Here is an 18878-nt window from a genome sequence, read left to right on the forward strand (position 1 = left end):
AGAATTGAGGCCTTTGAACTATGGTGCTGGAGAAGACTCCTGCGAGTCCCTTGGACTGCAAGGCGATCAAACCGGTCAGTCCTAGAGGAGATCAATCCTGACTGCTCTTTAGAAGGCCAGATCCTGAAGCTAAAACTCAAATACTTTGGCCACCTAATGAGAAGGAAGGACTCACTGGAGAAGAGCCTAATGCTGGGAAAGATCGAGGGCAATAGAAGAAGGGGACGACAGAGAATGAGGTGGCTGGATGGAGTCACTGAAGCAGTAGGCGTGAGCTTAAATGTACTCCAGAAGATGGTAGAAGACAGGAAGGCCTGGAGGAATGTTGTCCATAGGGTCGCGATGGGTCGGACACGACTTCGCAGCTAACAACAACAACAAAGCATTTAATTGTTGCTTCCCAATGTATGAAAACCCAGAAAACAACTATTGTTGGTTTCTCAGAAGTCAAAACATGAAGCCTTAACTTCAAGCTGGCTTCTAATTCATGGTTTGCATAAATCCCTACTTTCTTGAATTGTTTGAAGACTCTGGGTGATTAGAAGGAGTACAAACCTCTCTACAAACCTGTGCTAAGCCAGGCCTAGACGGCATCCTTACAACTGCAACCAGCGTTAAAAGTGAGTGTGGCAGACAGATGCTTTGCAGGCACCCCTTGTGGGCTGCTATTCCAGACCTGATCAGGGGCAAATTTTGTTGTGAAAAGCTGGACTTGAAGGAATATTTCTGAGCTAAGTGCTGATGGATTTAAAAGACGGTCTGGGGATCTTCCTCAAAAGGGAGAGCAGGGATTCCTATGTCAATTCGTGGGGCAGAATGTCCAAAGCTCTTTATTGGTAGAATAATATATTTGGTAGAAAACCAGAAACCCTGTGAATCATGGCTGGCTTGGCAAATGTGCTTATAAAGTCAGAAAACAAGAGATTCTTCGTCCAAAGGGATTTGTAGTCATTTTTCGGCTGACCTTGGGAAGTGTTTCCGCATGCATCGGGGGTGATTTATAGAGCTGTGGTGACTGTTATGTGGTTTCCACATTGTGCTGCTGTCTTCAACCAAGTCAACACCAACACTTTCTATCTGACGTTTTGGCTTTTTCTGGACTGGGGTTTCTCGGAAGGAGATCAGCCTTCAAGAAAGACCAGAGTAGACCCAAAAGATCAATGGCCGTGTTTTTGCCAGATCTCTTTAGGAGGAAAGGGACTGCACTTATGTTTTTGGAGTGATTCGACATTTAACATAAAAATTATGGTGTCTGTGGAAAAGAGGCACAATTGTGTGGAACCTGCAGTACTTACCTTGTCTGGCATAGAACTCGACTGAAGAGTGCGATTCAGAGATCTGAAATTTTCAATCCATTTCTGTGCTTATTTATTGGCCGTTGCACTGAGCTGTTCTGGGTTCTATGTGGAAAATAAAAAACAAAGGTGGTTAGTTTTAGATTGCAGATCATGGAATAGAGATGAAAAGCATATTCAGGAGGGCCCCCAGAAGTCCAAAAGTCCAAAATGGCAGCTAGGCACACACCACTAAAGCCCCGCTCTTCTTTTATGTGATTTGATGTGTGATGTATAAAAAGGGGGTCCCTGCTTTGATCTTGGCCTCCGTCGCGGCTTTTTAAAGCTCTTTCTGAAGCTGGTTCTGAACACCCTGCTGGTGGTTTCAGTAGAACATTTTTAATGTGGGGGAGCACAACGTGGAGCTGCCCAAAGGCAGCAAAGGAAGAGGGTAGAGAAAGTGAGCCGAGGAGGCGCTAAAATGTCTGGGGAAAGTTGACAGAGGTTGTTATGTATGCAGGCACCTGCATAGCAACAGCCACCAGGGGGTGTTGGCCTGGACGGTTTCGGCGGGAAACCCAGTTTCGGCGGGAAACCTAGGGCCAACCCCATTGGCTGTCCGCTTACCTGGCTAGGTATTTAAGGAGGCCAGGTAGCCCTCATTCCCCAGTTCACTACCCCCCTTCCAATAAAGAGCTGAACTCACACACCGGCTGGCGTCTCTTCCTTGCGTCGGACCCACCACACAACAGAGGTGTTAAAGCCTTGAAAAGCCAGAAGCCCTCATGGAGGGCGGACCTGTTCCTGCATTCTCCTTTGCCTCCAAAACGCTGGGAGGATTTCGTACCTATTGCCTCCAGGTGGGGAACGGCTCTTTTTTCAATACGTCAGTGCTGTTCATCTGGCATCCTTTTACTTTTTTGAAACTGGAAATTAATGTGCATAAGTCTCTTTTTGAAAAAAGAAAACAATGTTAGGAGGCAGAGAGCATTTTTGAAAATGTCTCCAACCTCAGAAGTGAGAATGCTCACAATCCTCCCCCCCCCCTTTTTTTTGTCTAAGAGGTGTAGAAGAGCTCTTACTGTAAAGGTATGTATTTCAACCACACCCAAAGAATGCGAAGTCTAAGGGCATTTTGAACACTCCCACATGTCTCTGGGTACATTGGATTAGAATAGGTATGTATTTTTCTTTCCTTTTTTTTCCTTTTTGCTTGTATCAGTCATCATATTTCATCAGTAAATTCTTGGTCCAAAACGCCACTGAGTTTGTCGCTGCCGCTGCGGTGAGGCTTTCACCACCCCGTTTCCTTCAGCCTGGTTGCCCCCTCCCCTTGGAAAGGCAGACACGTCGTCCCCAGGGAGAATTAACGGAGAGGCATTAGCTTGCGAAAGATACGCCAAATGAGCTAATGATTCTGACACTTCCACAATGCAGGCTTTGCAAGGAGGCCACGCCGGCAGCCAGGGCTGCTTTTTCTCCCTTGCTTTCCTCCCTTTTCTTTTCCCCTTCTTTCTTTCTTTCTGGCCAAATATTTGTAGGGAAACAAAATGGATTTATTTTTGCTCAATCCAGGCGTAATGTCAAGACTTATCCGGTTCCGGACCCCAGGGCTTCAGACAACTAACAAAACCCCTCTTACTTCTGCTCTGCCGATTCCCTGCTATGTTTTTCACACACAGGCAGAGGAAAAGGCCGGCCGCCAATCAGAGAGCTTGGCTGGCCATTCTGGTCTGCTGGGAAAGCCCGCTGACCTGTCCTTGCTTTCCTCTATGGCCCTGGGAGGAGGGAGGGAAGGAGGGAGGGAGGAAGGAAGGAAGGAAGGAAGGAAGGAAGGAAGGAAGGAAGGAAGGAAGGAAGGAAGGAAGGAAGGAAGGAAGGAAGACCAAGACACCGAGTTCTAGATACCTCAAGCTAGACCTCAGCCTCTAGTCCTCTGCTCTTCTTTCTCTGCTGCTAGCAAACCATCTCCCAGAGTTTTTCCCCAGAGTTTCCCAGGAAAACTCCCAAAGTTTTTCCCAGACTGATAGCATAATAGCAAAGGGAGGTTATCCAAAAAGCCCGTGGGCTTTGGGATCTGGCTCTGCAAAATGGGTGATCTGGAAAATAAGTGAGGGTTAGATAGGGACCAGTTTAGATTCAGGTTGAGGTTGCCGGAACCTTGGGCGAGCGTAATGCAATAGAATATCATCCAATCACTTTAAAAGAGCTGATTTTACAAACTCAGAGAGAGCCTAAGAAAAATTCCAAGGATAAAAATCCTAAAGGGGAAAACAACTCAAGAAGTGTGGGAACCTCCGAAAAATATGATCATAAAAACCCAGTCCTGCAAAATACGACTTAAAAACAAGAAACCCAAGAAGAAACCAGCATGGCTGCACAAAAATCTCTCTGATAAACTGAAAGACAAAAAGTACAAGTACAAAACATGGAAAGAGGGATGCACAACTAAGTCAGCAGATAGTCCGAATCTGCAAAGATGAAGTCAGGAAAGCAAAGGTTCAGAATGAACAAAGACTTGCAACAAAAGTCAAAGATAATAATAAAAAAGTTTCTTTCAACAAATAACAAGGAAAAAGTCAAGGAAACAGTCGGTCCACTAAAGAGAGAAGATGGTAAAGGAAGTAGCAGGAAGTAAATTGCAAGTCAAATTCAAGCACGATGCATGAGGAAACCCTCATAAATTGTTTGCTTTGCTGATATTTGAATTTTCCAGAATAAGGTGAAAGAAAAGATGAGAACATCTCGTGGCTACCAAACAAAAAAGTGATGGGAGCTTCAGATGGTATGAGCTCCAATCTCCGGGATAGTGAGATAAATGAAAAGGGAACACGGTCAGAAGTGCAAGCCAGATTTTAGGAACGCTGATTTCCACAGTACTGAGAAAATACTGGGTGCTCCTAGAGAAGAGATAAGATGAGACTGAGATACGGAGGGTCCAGTGGCAAGCGATTAGAATGAAAGAAGAAGCAGATCTAAAGAGGCTGGTGGAACAGGAAACCTGGAAAAAATATCATGTTTCAGAAGAGTGTCACCCTCTCCGCTGTTCCTTCTTGGGTTCCTGGGCGTTCCTTTCTCTTGTTCCCACAACCTCCTGGATTCCCATGTAAGCAGAAGTGGCTGCAGGCCTCACAAAGGGGAGAAGATCTTTCGCCCTGCTCAGTTCAGTTCCTTGGTCAGCCTGGACAGGTGGAAAGGTCCACCGTCTTGTTACCCACAAGATGTCTCCACCTGGACCCTATTTTGCAGCACTGTGGATGATGATAAGTGTTGGATGGAAAGTGCAGAGGCTTCCAAACTTGGCTTTTATGTAAAAGAAAGGACACCGCAGTTTGATAGCTTTTCAGAAAGCTCAAAACGTGATTGTTGGAAATATTAGAAGGCTTCCACTCTTTTGTTTAAACAACAGTGAGCTCTGCTGTTTTCAACAGGCTTTATTTCTTTACTCTAAGATGTTTCATCAGCAAAATGGTTCCGTAAAGGAGCACATTTTGGTGGGAGGGAAAGAGGAATTTAAAAAAAGTGGAGATGCTGGTCATAGCCAGCTCCTTTCCCACATGCATTGCCCTTTACAAGGGGCATGGCTTCAGTTGTGCATTTGACACGGCCTTCATGGTTGTTGTTTTTTTTACTTTTCCATGGACATCCCTGGTTCCTTCACAAGGATTAAATATTGATACGCAAGAACTGGATTTAGAAGGAACAGCAATGTAAATGTTAGGTCTGCCAGGCTGGAACCTAAGAAGGGAGAAATGTTTGCTCTTGTTATTGCAAAATGAATAGCTGGCTTGATCTGGGAAGAGGGTTGCTTGCATCCTGGCTGAGACTAGAGCAATTCACTCGGCAGAAGCCATGATACCTAAAAAAGAACCTCCATGTTCAGAAAAAGTCCAAGAGGCTGTTGCTCATAGAGGAATGGTCAGGATACCATGTTTGTGAACTAGAGTTTCCTTCTTTTGTGCACACTAGCAACACATGGGATACTCATCCGCTTAATATATTATAATGCCACTTAAGGTCCATCGCTCAGTCAGCCAGATGTTTTGACTGGATTTGGCATTTTTGTCTACCTATCGAGTCCTTCCTGGGGTAGGCAGACGGTGCTAAAGGTGCCTTCACAGGGAGCCTATGACAATTTGCCACAGCCAACTCGCCACGCCCAGCTTGCCACAGTCAACTCACCACAGGACAACTCTTTGCAGAACAAAAGTTGCATTAATATCAAAGAAATGATGGAAAAGAATCATTAAAGAAAGGATGCAAAAGGAAGGACAGAATGAAATGTGAATGGCAAAAATATATATATTTTTTACTTTAAATAAATAGAATTGTTAAATTGTCCCGCAGTGAGCTGACACGTGGCGAGTTGTCCTGGGTTAAGTTGTTCCATTCCCCTTCGCCAGGATGTAAGCTGTTCTGAGTAAAGCTGCCTTTTGCAATTGACTAATGGTGATTTTGTCAATTCCAACGGTGTCCAAGTGGCGCTCCAGTGCCTATTACAATGATAATATTTTATTACTGCAATATTATTATTGTTGTTTTGCACTGCTAATTGAAATAAAATTTTAAAATTGTAGATTGAAATTACTAGATTGCTTGCTTCACATCTAAAGGTATCTTAGTCAGGCCCCCCATTAAAGGAAATGTAGTGCAGATCTGAGATATTATCACATTTGTCTTGTGGATGTGAATATTTTTTTTCTTTTTTGTGAAAATGTGAAAAATATTCTCCAGCTTGCTACCTCTTTGTGACAATGCAACACATGTAGTACTCAACTTATGACCACAATCTGGGACCAGAATTTCCGTGGATAAACAAGGTGGCTGTTAAGTCAGTCGCATTCAATTCTTTTCAGCCTTTTTGGCTGAGGTTGTTAAATGAATTACTGCAGTTGTTACGGGAATCACGTGGCATTGAGCGGATCTGGCTTCCTCCATTGACTTGTCACAACTGGCAATCACGTGACTGCGGGACCCTGGAGCCGTCATGACCACGCGCCGGCCAGCCGCATTTTGATCACAGGACCGTTGGGGGTGCCGCGACAGTCCCTAGGACCTGGACTGGTCAAAATAAGTCACTTTTTTCAGTGAAGAAAAGAATTACCTGTAGTCAGTATCAAATATTATGTGCTAAAAAAGGGAGATTATGGTCACTTTACCAGCTTTATGAAATTCTAAGAAAAATATTATGCTTTTCCATCTGAAGGGAAAGAGTTAGTTATTCGTGACATAGTTATTATTTCTGCCCTGTGCAAAAAAAGAATGTGCTTTTTCTTTTTATCTTACAAAGGGAGACCCCTGGAAGATTATTCCCTTGAAGAGCTTCACTCAGAGCTGAAATGGATTTGAAGTACTTTAAAGGATATTTAACTCCAGGTATTCTTTGCTTCTACCTTTTTTTTCCTTTGAGACTGATGCACGTTATTCATTAAACTAATAGTTTCCCCTTTGCCTGTCTTTTTTAAGTGTGACTTGTGACCCCTCTCTCTCTCTCTCTCTCTCTCTCTCTCTCTCTCTGTGTGTGTGTGTTTGTCATCACAACATGTTTCCATGGAGCTAGATCTGATGTTACATGAATACGGGCATTGTTTCTTTATTTTTTCCTTTCTTCCCGAGTTCCCAAGCATCTTTGCGACACAGGTTGGGAAGCAAAAAAATGACTTCACAAGTTAAATATTGCTAGCTGCTAGGATGTCTTGAAGCTAAGCATCCTTGCGCACCATAATTCTCTATGCCGTTGAGTTGAGGTTTAAGAACTTCAAAGCAGATACGCAGCAGGACTCTAAAGATGAAGTTTCACCCCCCTGAACCTTAATGGATTCTGACTCGTAGTGATGCAAGCCTTAAAGCTACGAGAAGGACGCACAAAATCTGATCCAATAATAGATTTAGGGCTCTGGTTGATTTCTTAAAAGGAAGTCTCACTGAAATTGGAGCGCCTCATTTTGCCATTTTTTCTGTATTTTCTGAGGACTAGAATGTTAATTTCAGACGGAAGTTATTCTGTCAGGGTTTTACCAATCTCATCCTTGACCATCTCCATTTACTGATTTCCCTATACATTTAAATCTTTTAGTCTGTTCTAGATAGCACAGAGTTATTCTTGCGTCAATTCTAGGAATGTTTTTTTAAAAAATTTGGAAGCACCATCATGAAATCAAAAAGGGTTTTGTTTTTTAAGGGCACTTTCTTCTTTTTCAGTAAAAGCATGCTTTGGCAATCCTTATCTAGCCTTACCGGTTGGAGAGAACCTGAGAAAACGATGGAAATGCATTTCAGTTCTGAAAAGTCTGCTTTGGCTTGGGGGCTTCTGCACCGGCCTCTGGCGAAGATGGAGTTAAGGGGTCCCCTAGAAGATGCTCTTCCCCAGCGTGGCTCATTCATCACCAGGAAACGGCTGGGAGGGCTCCTCCAGGAGAGCCTGAATAGCTTTACAGAGAGGGCGAGGGAAGGGAGTGAATGGAAAGGGCTAACCAAAGAAGGACGCCCGGTTCCATTGCTAAGCATTTGGATCTGCTGGGATTGGTATGTGGTTAGGTCAGACCTGGGAAAGGGGGATCCTGCTCCCCCTGCCCAGCGGCATTTCCTCAATTGTTCCTAGAGAGGTTTTTAGGCAGCTTCTGGGAATTCTCAGCTTTAAAATGGGGAAGGGATTAGGACCGGGCAAAATATACTGATGGGGTTTAATGAGACCCCTTGAGATATAATCACCCCAGATTTTCCCATCACAATAAGAAATTAAAAAAAAAGGGACGGAAAGAAATGCTAGTGTTTCCATACAAGTTCTTAGAACTAACCCAGTTTTGGTTGGTTCCCAGTCCTTGGGCCAAAACAACTCCCAGTCAACAACTCCTTTTCATTAAGAGTCCACATCTTTAGTGATTCCTTAGAATCCGCTAAGTTTTTAATCCATCCACGTATGTTTTGCCTCCCCTTCATGGATTACTGCCTTGTCGTGGCGAAGGGGCTTGCGTAATTCAATGAAGCTATGAGCTATGCCGTGCAGGGCCACCCAAGACGGACAGGTCATAGCAGAGAGTTCTGACAAAACGTGATCCACTGGAGAAGGAAATGGCAACCCACTCCAGTATCTTGCCATGAAAACCCTATGGACAGTACCAAAAGGCAAAACGATATGACGCTGGAAGATGAGCCCCTCAGGTCGGAAGGCGTCCAATATGCTACTGGGGAAGAGCAGAGGGCTAGTACTAGTAGCGCCAGAAAGAATGAAGCGACTGGGCCAAAGCCGAAAGGACGCTCAGCTGTGGATGTGTCTGGTGGTGAAAGGAAAGTCCGATGCTGTAAAGATTTTTTCTCCATAGGAACCTGGAATGTAAGATCCATGAATCAAGGAAAGCTGGACGTGGTCAAACAAGAGATGACAAGACTGAACATCGACATCTTAGGTATCAGCGAACTAAAATGGACAGGAATGGGTGAATTTAATTCAGATGACCATCAGGTATACTACTGCGGACAAGAATCCCTCAGAAGAAATGGAGTAGCTTTCATAGTCAATAAAAAAATAGGAAAAGCAATACTGGGATACAATCCTCAAAATGACAGAATGATCTCAGTTCGAATCCAAGGCAAACCATTCAATATCACAGTAGTCCAAGTCTATGCCCCAACCACCAGTGCTGAAGAGGATGAAACTGACCGGTTCTACGAAGCCCTACAGCACCTTATAGAACTAACACCAAAAAATGATGTCCTTATCATCATGGGGGATTGGAATGCTAAAGTAGGAAGCCAAAAGATAACTGGAATAACAGGCAAGTTTGGCCTTGGAGTACAAAATGAAGCAGGGCACAGGCTGATAGAATTTTGTCAAGAGAATACGATGGTCATAGCAAACACTCTTTTCCAACAACCCAAGAGACGGCTCTACACATGGACATCACCAGACGGTCAACACAGAAATCAGATTGACTATATGCTCTGCAGCCAAAGATGGAGGAGCTCTATACAGTCAGTAAAAACAAGACCAGGAGCTGACTGTGGCTCAGACCATGAGCTTCTTGTTGCAAAGTTTAGGCTTAAATTAAAGAAAGTAGGGAAAAGCGCTGGGCCAGTCAGGTATGAATTAAATCATATCCCTGTTGAATATACAGTAGAGGTGACAAATAGATTTAAGGAATTAGATCTGATAGACAGAGTGCCTGAAGAACTATGGACAGAGGTTCGTGACATTGTACAACAGGTAGCAACCAAAACCATCCCAAAGAAAAAGAAATGAAAGAAAGCAAAATGGCTGTCTGAGGAAGCTTTGCAAATAGCTGAGGAAAGGAGGGAAGCGAAAGGCAAGGGAGAAAAACATAGATATGCCCAATTGAATGCAGAATTCCAGAGAATAGCTAGAAGAGATAAGAATGCCTTCTTAAATGAACAGTGCAAAGAAATAGAAGAAAACAATAGAATAGGGAGGACCAGAGATCTTTTCAAGAAAATTGGAGAGATGAAGGGAACGTTTAATGCAAAAATGGGCATGATAAAGGACCAAAATGGCAGGGACCTAACAGAGGCAGAAGAGATTAAGAAGAGGTGGCAAAATTACACAGAAGAACTATACAAGAATGAGCTTAACGTCCCTGATAATCACAATGAGGTGGTCACTGACCTTGAGCCAGACATCCTAGAATGTGAAGTGAAGTGGGCCTTAGAAAAGCTGAGCAACAACAAAGCTAGTGGAGGTGACAGTATTCCAGCTGAGCTATTCAAAATCTTAAAAGACAGTGCAGTAAAAGTGCTACACTCAATTTGCCAGCAAATTTGGAAAACTCAACAGTGGCCACAGGATTGGAAAAGATCAGTTTACATTCCAATTCCAAAGAAAGGCAGTGCCAAAGAATGTTCAAACTATCGCACCATTGCACTCATTTCTCATGCTAGTAAAGTCATGCTTAAAATCCTACAAGCTAGACTTCAGCAGTATGTGGATCGAGAACTACCAGAAGTACAGGCAGGATTTCGAAGAGGCAGAGGAACTAGAGATCAAATTGCCAACATACGCTGGATCATGGAGAAAGCTAGGGAGTTCCAGAAAAACATCTACTTCTGCTTCATTGACTATGCTAAAGCCTTTGATTGTGTGGATCATAACAAACTGTGGCAAGTTCTTAAAGAGATGGGAGTACCAGACCATCTTATTTGTCTCTTGAGAAACCTATATGCGGGTCAAGAAGCAACAGTGAGAACTGGACACGGAACCACTGATTGGTTCAAAATTGGGAAAGGAGTCCGGCAAGGCTGTATACTGTCGCCCTGCCTATTTAACTTATATGCAGAGCACATCATGAGAAAGGCAGGGCTAGATGAATCAAAACTTGGAATTAAGATTGCCGGAAGAAATATCAACAACCTAAGATACGCAGATGATACCACTCTAATGGCAGAAAGTGAAGAAGAACTAAAGAGCCTCTTGTTGCAGGTGAAGAAGGAGAGTGCAAAACTTGGGTTGAAACTTAACATTAAGAAAACCAAGATCATGGCATCTGGCCCTCTCAATTCCTGGCAAATAGATGGGGAAGAAATGGAAGTAGTGACAGATTTTATTTTCCTGGGCTCCAAGATCACTGCAGATGGGGACTGTAGCCAAGAAATTAAAAGACGCTTGCTCCTGGGGAGGAAAGCCATGGCAAATCTAGACAGCACACTAAAAAGCAGAGACATCACCCTGTCAACAAAAGTGCGTATAGTCAAGGCTATGGTCTTCCCAGTTGCAATGTATGGCAGTGAAAGTTGGACCATAAGAAAGGCTGAGCGCCAAAGAATTGAGGCCTTTGAACTATGGTGCTGGAGAAGACTCCTGCGAGTCCCTTGGACTGCAAGGCGATCAAACCGGTCAGTCCTAGAGGAGATCAACCCTGACTGCTCTTTAGAAGGCCAGAACCTGAAGCTAAAACTCAAATACTTTGGCCACCTAATGAGAAGGAAGGACTCACTGGAGAAGAGCCTAATGCTGGGAAAGATCGAGGGCAATAGAAGAAGGGGACGACAGAGAATGAGGTGGCTGGATGGAGTCACTGAAGCAGTAGGCGTGAGCTTAAATGGACTCCAGAAGATGGTAGAGGACAGGAAGGCCTGGAGGAATGTTGTCCATAGGGTCGCGATGGGTCGGACACGACTTCGCAGCTAACAACAACAACAACATGTTTTGCCTTCCAACAGAAGACTTTTTCTGGTTAAATTTGGCTTGGACCTTTAGCTACTGATTTCTGGTATCCTAGTTTTGTTTTCTTTTGTCTGTAAAAAAATACACTTTTTTTTAAAAAAAGATACAACTTATTATTGTGTCAAATAAATACACATTATTCATGTAATTTGCATTATTTTTAACTAAAATGTTTCTAATGTATTATGCATGGTTTTGAATAAGCACATATTTGTTTTTCATAATGAAAAAGTGGAATGAAGTAATATTACGGGGTTTTCCAAGTCTTTTTGCAATTGCGTGAACTACATTCTTTGAAATACTAGCAGACAGTCTAGAAAATTCAAAGTGAAACAAAAAGTTGTAGTTATTTTATTTATTTATTTTTTGCAGAGATGTCTGGGGCACGCTTAAAATCTGCATGGGCTGCATACAGCTAGACAAGAGACTAATGGGAATAAATGCATTTTTATAGTGAAAATGAATAGAACAATTACACAAACTATGTATTTCACATATTTGCTTACAATGAATATTTGAAAGAATAGGAAGGAGGAGATAATATAGGTTTATATTTGGGTGCCAGGACTTTATTGTGCTTCTGTATTAGCTGTATTAGAACAACATAACAGAAGCAGCAATTCTGAATTTCTCAAAAAGATGAAAGCTACTATAATATCTGCTATTTTGGTTCTTGTAATTTGCTCAGCGCAAGATCATTAAAAATTAAGCTAGCAGAAGCCTACAATTCTTTTAGTCAAAAATGTCGAACTTGATAAACTTATGTGGAACTTCTTATGGCCTGGAATCCCTTTGAAACCTGTTCCTCCAAATCTTCAAGGCCACAATAATTCATCAATGGCATGTAATCTTTAAAATTACAGCACATTAATAGCAGCCTTTCTAAGTTGCTTTGCGAAGGGTTTAGAAAATGAAGCACTTATTTTCATCCTGGGTGGCAATGCCTCGTTTTTAGTTCAACAGTCAGGAAAAAAAAATCAAGCAACAATCTTTTGAAATGCATCTTGCAGTAGTACTGTTTTCTGTGCTTCCTAGAACATGTATAAAAAATAATACCTAAAAACCTACTCAGTTTTTTTTATTATTAGATAAAAACAAACGGTCGGATTTGTCATGGGAAAGAGAAACAGAACGTTCTGTGCTATTCTAAACTGAGGGAAGATGCATCGGCCGAAACATTCGCTCGGAACAGGGGAAGGAGAGGCGGATCCGAACTCCCTTGCCCTTCTTCACACCAGGTCAGAGTCCAAGGCCAGGGGGCTGCTCTGGCCAATGTCCCGCTTCCTTCCAAACGTGCATGGAGACAAGGGTTACTCAGCGCTTTGATGCCTCTTGCAAGGGCATCTCCTGCGCCCCCCCTCCCCCGATCTCAGGAGACTGCGGGCCCCTCAGCCAGGAGACCCCGGCGTCCATCTCATTCTTGTTTTGTAGAAAATCAATCCCGCAGCTCTTCTCTTCCGCTTCTGCAGGAGGCAGCTGCTGCGCCCTCCTGCTCTCCTAAGCCATTCGAAGCAGGTAGCCTTTAAGTAAATTTCACCTGGGCCGTCTGCTTGAAATTGATTACTCTTGGGCCAAAAACACACCAGCGGTAAGAAGCAAGCTCTCTCTCTCTCTCTCTCTCTCTCTCTCTCTCTCTCTCTCTCTCTCTCTCTCTCCCTCCCTCCCTCCCTCCCTCCCTCCCTCCCTCCCTCCCTCCCTCCCTCTCTCTCTCTCTCTCTCTCTCTCTCTCTCTCTCTCTCTCTCTCTCTCTCTCTCTCTCTTTTTGTCTAAATAGCTGAAATGTTCCTTGGTAATAATTATGTATTGGATAGCAAAGGCAGTGAAAATGGGTGACCACAAAGACATTTCCTCATTCCTTCCTTTTCAAGTATTCAATCTGAAACGCCCAAACTGCATACTTGCTTTCCCCTTTCACAGATTTACGTTTAGAGGTATGGATGATCTCTCTGTTCCTCTTTGCTTTTCATTGACCGGGGACACCTGAAAGGAATCTGCAGAGCAAGGTCCCCCGAGTGTGCCTCTCTCGGGCCTGCGGGGGGGGGGAAGTTCCCACCAGCTCCACCCAGCCCAGGCAGAGGGGGAAGCGCTCCAGGGAGCATCGGCTGAAAACATACAATTATTAAATTTATTCATTAAACACACTTCTTCCCTGCTGCAATCCAAATGACTCTTGGTGGCTCACACAGAATATAAATAGAAACAATTTAGAACATCCGCAGTCACATGTAACACCATACGGGGATATAAGAAATAATAGCAAGAAAAACAACGATCAATCAGAATTCTAAAAATAAAAGATGGAGTCATAGAGACGTGCTTCAACCCCTCCCAACCAACATTGTTTTCAAGAAATTCCAAAAAAATCGGCAGAGAGGAGGTTGGCGTAATCTCCACCGGAGGCCGTGCCGCAGCAGTGGCCTGCCACAGAAAAGTGGCCCCTTTCCATTTCAGCCCCTCCACCTGAAAGTGAGAGGGTTTTTTCCCCTGTCCAAGTTATTCCAGCAAGTGGGCCTCTGCTGGACGGAGTAGGGGACTCCACGGAAAAGAGGGGCTTTGGGGATCAAAACCAGGACCTCAAATTGTAACTGGAAACTGATGGGCAACCAGTATGAAACACCAGTGTTATATATCCCCACCATTGGAAACTGAAGAGTATGTGGACCGCTTTATTCTACGCTACACTAATTGCAACTGAAGAACGATCTTTCAAGAGGGCCTCCTGCAGACACATTGCAGGAGTCTTACTGGGCGTAAGGGGGCAGGACGGCTCGTCAGCTGGAGAGCTGACAGCCTGGGTTCGAGAGCTGAGCACCGCAGGATGGGATGAGCTCCCATTATTGCCCCAGCTCCTGCCCACCTACCAGTTAGAAGGCACGCAAAGGCGAATAGATTAATAGGTACGGACGCCCTGGCCACCTGAGCATGGAGAAGGTCTCTGGACAACACTGGGTCTCTCGGCTAAGGAACAGAGAGCCAGACCTGCGGCCAGATGTGACTGGACACGATTCTGCCTTTACCGGGAGTAATGAGGTCATGATTCGCTGTCCTTTCCTCCTCCTGGGAAGGTCACGAGAGACGGCGCTGTGCCTTGGGCCTTCTGGCCTTTGGCTCCTCTGTGCTCTGTGCAGCTGCCCCCCAAGTCTCAAAACTGTGGCCTGGCGGGAGGACCCATCCATCAAGCAGCAGCTCCTGAAGGATCTCCGGAAAAGGGGTGTCCCGAGTCGTGTGTTGAACTCAGGACCCAGTCACGCGAGAGCAGCGAGTCAAGGGAGAGAACAGGTGGCAGAGCGCAGCAGGAGGGCTGCCCAAGGAAAGTAGGGTGCCGTGCTGGGTGCCATTTCCGACTTCATTCCCCACCCACACTGAATATCTGCTTGTTACATTTTCTTCTTTTCCTGCGCGAATTCTTTTCATTTTTAAGAAGCTGCGTTATGAAGGTGCAGCCCCAGCTTTGGCGTGAGGGGGTCTCTGTTGATCAAGTGACGTTGGGATCAGACTTGCAATTAGGTGAAATTTTGATGCTTCCGGTTGTTTCCATGGATGGGGAACTTCTTTTCCTAGGCACTCTTCTCTGCAATGCATTCACACCCACCGAAAGCTAGCAAACCTGGCTGTTGCTACGCAAGTGGAAATTCCTCTTGCTCTGCTCGTTCGGCCTGCATCCTCAGTTTTAACCAGGCCCCGCCTGAGTTTCTGGAGAGGGACGTGATGGGCCGAGTGTTTAATTCATGACTGTTCTGCGTCAATGGACACATAAAGCGACGCTGGCTGAGGAATTCTGGGAGTTGAAGTCCTCAGAGGGCCAGGTTTGAAGACCCCTGGTGTAAAGGGGCTTCGGTTACAAGGGCACCCTTAATGTTTTGCAGATTTTGACACTGTGCCCCATGAGCCCCTCGAATGAAGATATATAGTCCTCTAATTACAACAGTTCATTTAGTGACCATTTAAAGTTACAACGGCACTGAAAAAAACTGATTTATGACCATTTTCACAGCACAGCATCCACCATGCATCACGTGATCAAAATTCAGACAACTTGGCAATGGCAATACTTATGACGGTCGCAGCGTCCTGGGGTCATGTGATCAACTTTTGTACCCTGAGGAGCAAAGTCAGTGGGGAAGCCAGAGACACTTAATACCAGTGTTATTAACTGCAATGATTCTCTTTACAACTGTGGCAAGGCGATAAACCGGCTTAACAAATGTCTCACTTAGCAACCTAAATTTTGGGCTTGATTGTGGTCGTAAGTCGAGGTCTGCTTGTATCACACAATATTATGCTGTCAATAGGCTCCAGAATGCTTAACCTGTCTACATCTAATCCCCTAATCAACCACATTCACACGTGCATAGATATGTACGTGAATCTGTATGCTTATTATGTGATAGTTTGTGAACCAACTTTTTTGGGCTCTGCATGATGTGGAAACAGATTGAATTGCAGGGGTGGCTTTTGGCCAGATTGGTTGGAACAAACGTAGAGAGCAAACCTGTCTTTCTGCATTGCTGCCATTTTTTTCTTCATCTTTTTTTAAAATTTATTTTCAAGAAGAAGGATTTCATCCAGTAATTTCCACTGCGGTGTGTTTTCTCTAACGAGCCTCAGGCCTTCATGCGTGCTTGAGCAATGTAGAATGAGCCCGACTTTAATACTGTATTTCTATAACTGAGAGCTACAGACGGAATCAGGATATGTTTCGTGTAATTTAGGCTTAATATATTTTGCACTCCTACTCGTAATTTGCAATGCGAAAACCTGACTCCCTTCAGTGCAGTAGAATAGGATAATAACATCAAACCTCAAATTTTTACTTTTACATAGCAGTATAAACTAGCCATTTCTGTAACAACAAACCTATCTAATTGGTTTCATTTCCCCCCCCCCCCCACCTCAAGCACAAAGTCCAGAAGCGGTTTCCAAGTAGAAACAAAAATAATTGTACTTTTTTTTCTTTAATCAAAGCAGTTACCGTAGTTTAGTTATCTCTGCTAACTCTACATCAAGTTTTTCAACCATTCGTCCACCGTGGGGATCAAAGTGTCCTTCCATTTTCGTATGGAAAGTACTCCTGCTGCCGACAACACGTAGAACATCAAAGTTCCATTTTCCCCCCAAGTCTTTTCCCATTAAACCCCAAAGAAACTTTTCTGGTTTTATCTTTATATTCACTTTAAGAATCTTCTGTATTAGGATGTGAATCCGACTTCCAATATTACGTGTCCACCACAATTGATAAAAAGTCCCTTCTTTACATTTGCATTTCCAAAATTAATTTGAAATACCTTCTAGACAGCTTGTCTTAAATACCAGTGATACATCCTCTTATAGAAATTTTCTTTTAAATTATAATTTAGTGTAAATTTTAAACCTATCCTATTCTACTGCACCAAAGGGAGTTGGAAATGAATGCCTTTTCTTTCTTTTTCCCCTCTTCTGCGCTTTTCCCTTATCTTTTTCCTCCCCATCTTTCCAATTATTTTCTTTTGTATTTTTGTATTTTATATTATAAACTAATAAAAAAATGTTAAAACAAGAATTTGCATTGCATAAACCGGCCCTGCCTGCAGTTTCAAAGACCTGCCAATCATTTGTGGTAATTCAAGCCAAACATTCACCCGGCACAGAGCAACTGTGGCAAAGAGAAACAGGAAACTGGGAAGCAAAGTACATGGATTTTTAATAATATTCAAAAAGGAAGGGCAAAAATTGTCGTATTTCCATGTCTCAGCTGTCTCAACTAATGACAGCAGCTAGTCAGACTTCTTTAGATTCTGCAGCTAAACTGGGGGGGGCACGATAGTCACTTGGATGGGGGACTTTGACCTATCCCAAGGTTGAATGTTATGTCAGAAGTCAGAAACCGTCTTGGAAGCAGACCGGAGTAAGTCACTGCAGTCTTATTGCTGAGAAAGCTACCTGCAACTTACGTTAAAAAGCATGCGATTTATTGCGGCTGCCATCTTGACTTTTGACACTCCCGACTACCTGCAAGTGTCCAAGTCAACTCAAAATTTGGGGTAATATTTGAAGGACTTGCAAAAAGAATTCCTGTCTCTCCATCCCCAAAAGGATATTGCAGAGCTCCAAAATCCATCAAAAGCAGGCAATCAAAAGGATCGGAGTTGAAGTTGCAAGACTAGGTGGAAACCTGAAAGTGTCTTCATTTATAGGCTACGTGGCTACATGCAATCTTACAGTTTATCCGTCTGAGAATTAAGTCTGTTTCGGGTTCCCAGAGTGGAAAAAGTAGTACTTTCCTGGTATCGGGAGGGAGGAGGAAGTTGCCTCTGGAAGAGTAAGCCTCCAATCTGGAAAGGCCCTTGATGCTCGAAAGAAGGAAAGGAAAGTCCTTGCAGATTTTACTCCGCTAATCGTTGCCAACTGTAGGGGTTGGTGCTCTTCTCTGTTTCAAGGCCTTGAGCCAGCGCTGTCCAAAGACGTTTCCCGTGGTCATGTTTCCAGCATGCTGTTATGGAGTGCTGCTTCCTCCCCCCCAAAGTGGCACCCATTTATCTACTCACATTTGCATGCTTTCGAACTGCTAGATGGGTAGGAGCTAGGAGAAGACACGCACTCATCCCATCACGCGATGCTCAAGTCTCAAAGCTAGAATGTCAGCTTTCCAAGCTGACAAGCCCAGCATCTTAACTGCTAAGCCATTAGGCCACCCTTGATGCTCAGCTAAAATCACAAGTAAATGTGATGGCACAGAAATGTTGCTGATGGCTGTTGTGGCTGCCATTCTGCTAGCCACGCATTGCAAGCTGACAGCCTGACATTAGCAACCGGGGGGGGGGGGAGGGAACAGAAGATTGGAATATAAGAAGGAATTAGGGGAGGGATGGAAAACAAGTTGTGCCGGCCCACAGCGTGAGAAACGCCAGCCAGCCCAAGGGCAACCATCCAAATGCCAGCTGGAAAGCCCGGGTGCTGAGGGTCTGTTGCCCTGACAATACACAAGCATCCAATTGGACATTAATTGATAACAGGAGGGTGGCCGGGGAAAAAGGAAATTTAGTTGTATTGTTTGCATGTGAAAACACCAGAACCAGCTTCGCTACCTCTGTGACCACTTTAGTAAACTTTAGTAAAGTATACTCTTGGACAAACAATGGGCCAAGAGTCTTTCTTTGCTAGACGATTGAGTGGGACGGTTGACATTGGCACAGTTATGCCTGGGGCACCACCCATTACTCTCCCTCAGCCAGATGGATGTGGCAGCAGTCACACTGGCGTTCAGTAGAAGGCCTCACAATGTCTTGTGTGTCATATCATCACGCACACTACATAAATGCTTTGTGCCATGCCCTTCGACATCATGAGATGTGTAATGCCACTTTCCCACCCCTCACTCTCTCCACAGACACAAGTCTGTCTTTGGGTGAAATTCACAGCAATGCGCTTTATGTTGGATTAGTCTTGTAGAA

The 18878-nt window shown here is 44.1% G+C and overlaps 1 protein-coding gene across 8 annotated transcripts in view; it reads left to right on the forward strand.

Moving 5' to 3' along the window:
• The window catches only part of ATXN10 (ataxin 10), a 114863-nt gene that overhangs the window by 85619 nt on the left and 10366 nt on the right, over positions 1–18878 (forward strand). For 5 of the 8 annotated variants that reach the window (XR_014026852.1, XR_014026853.1, XR_014026854.1 and 2 more), the window contains 3 exons: positions 6565–6650; positions 12537–12686; positions 12918–13036. The gene's annotated coding sequence lies outside the window, so the exon portion shown is untranslated. The remainder of the gene's footprint in view (positions 1–6564; positions 6651–12536; positions 12687–12917; positions 13037–18878) is intronic. The other 3 variants (XR_014026855.1, XR_014026858.1, XR_014026856.1) reach the window with 2 other exon arrangements.

This window comes from Vipera berus, assembly GCF_964194415.1.
Source record: "Vipera berus genome assembly, chromosome: 6".
NCBI classification, from domain to species: Eukaryota; Metazoa; Chordata; class Lepidosauria; order Squamata; family Viperidae; genus Vipera; species Vipera berus.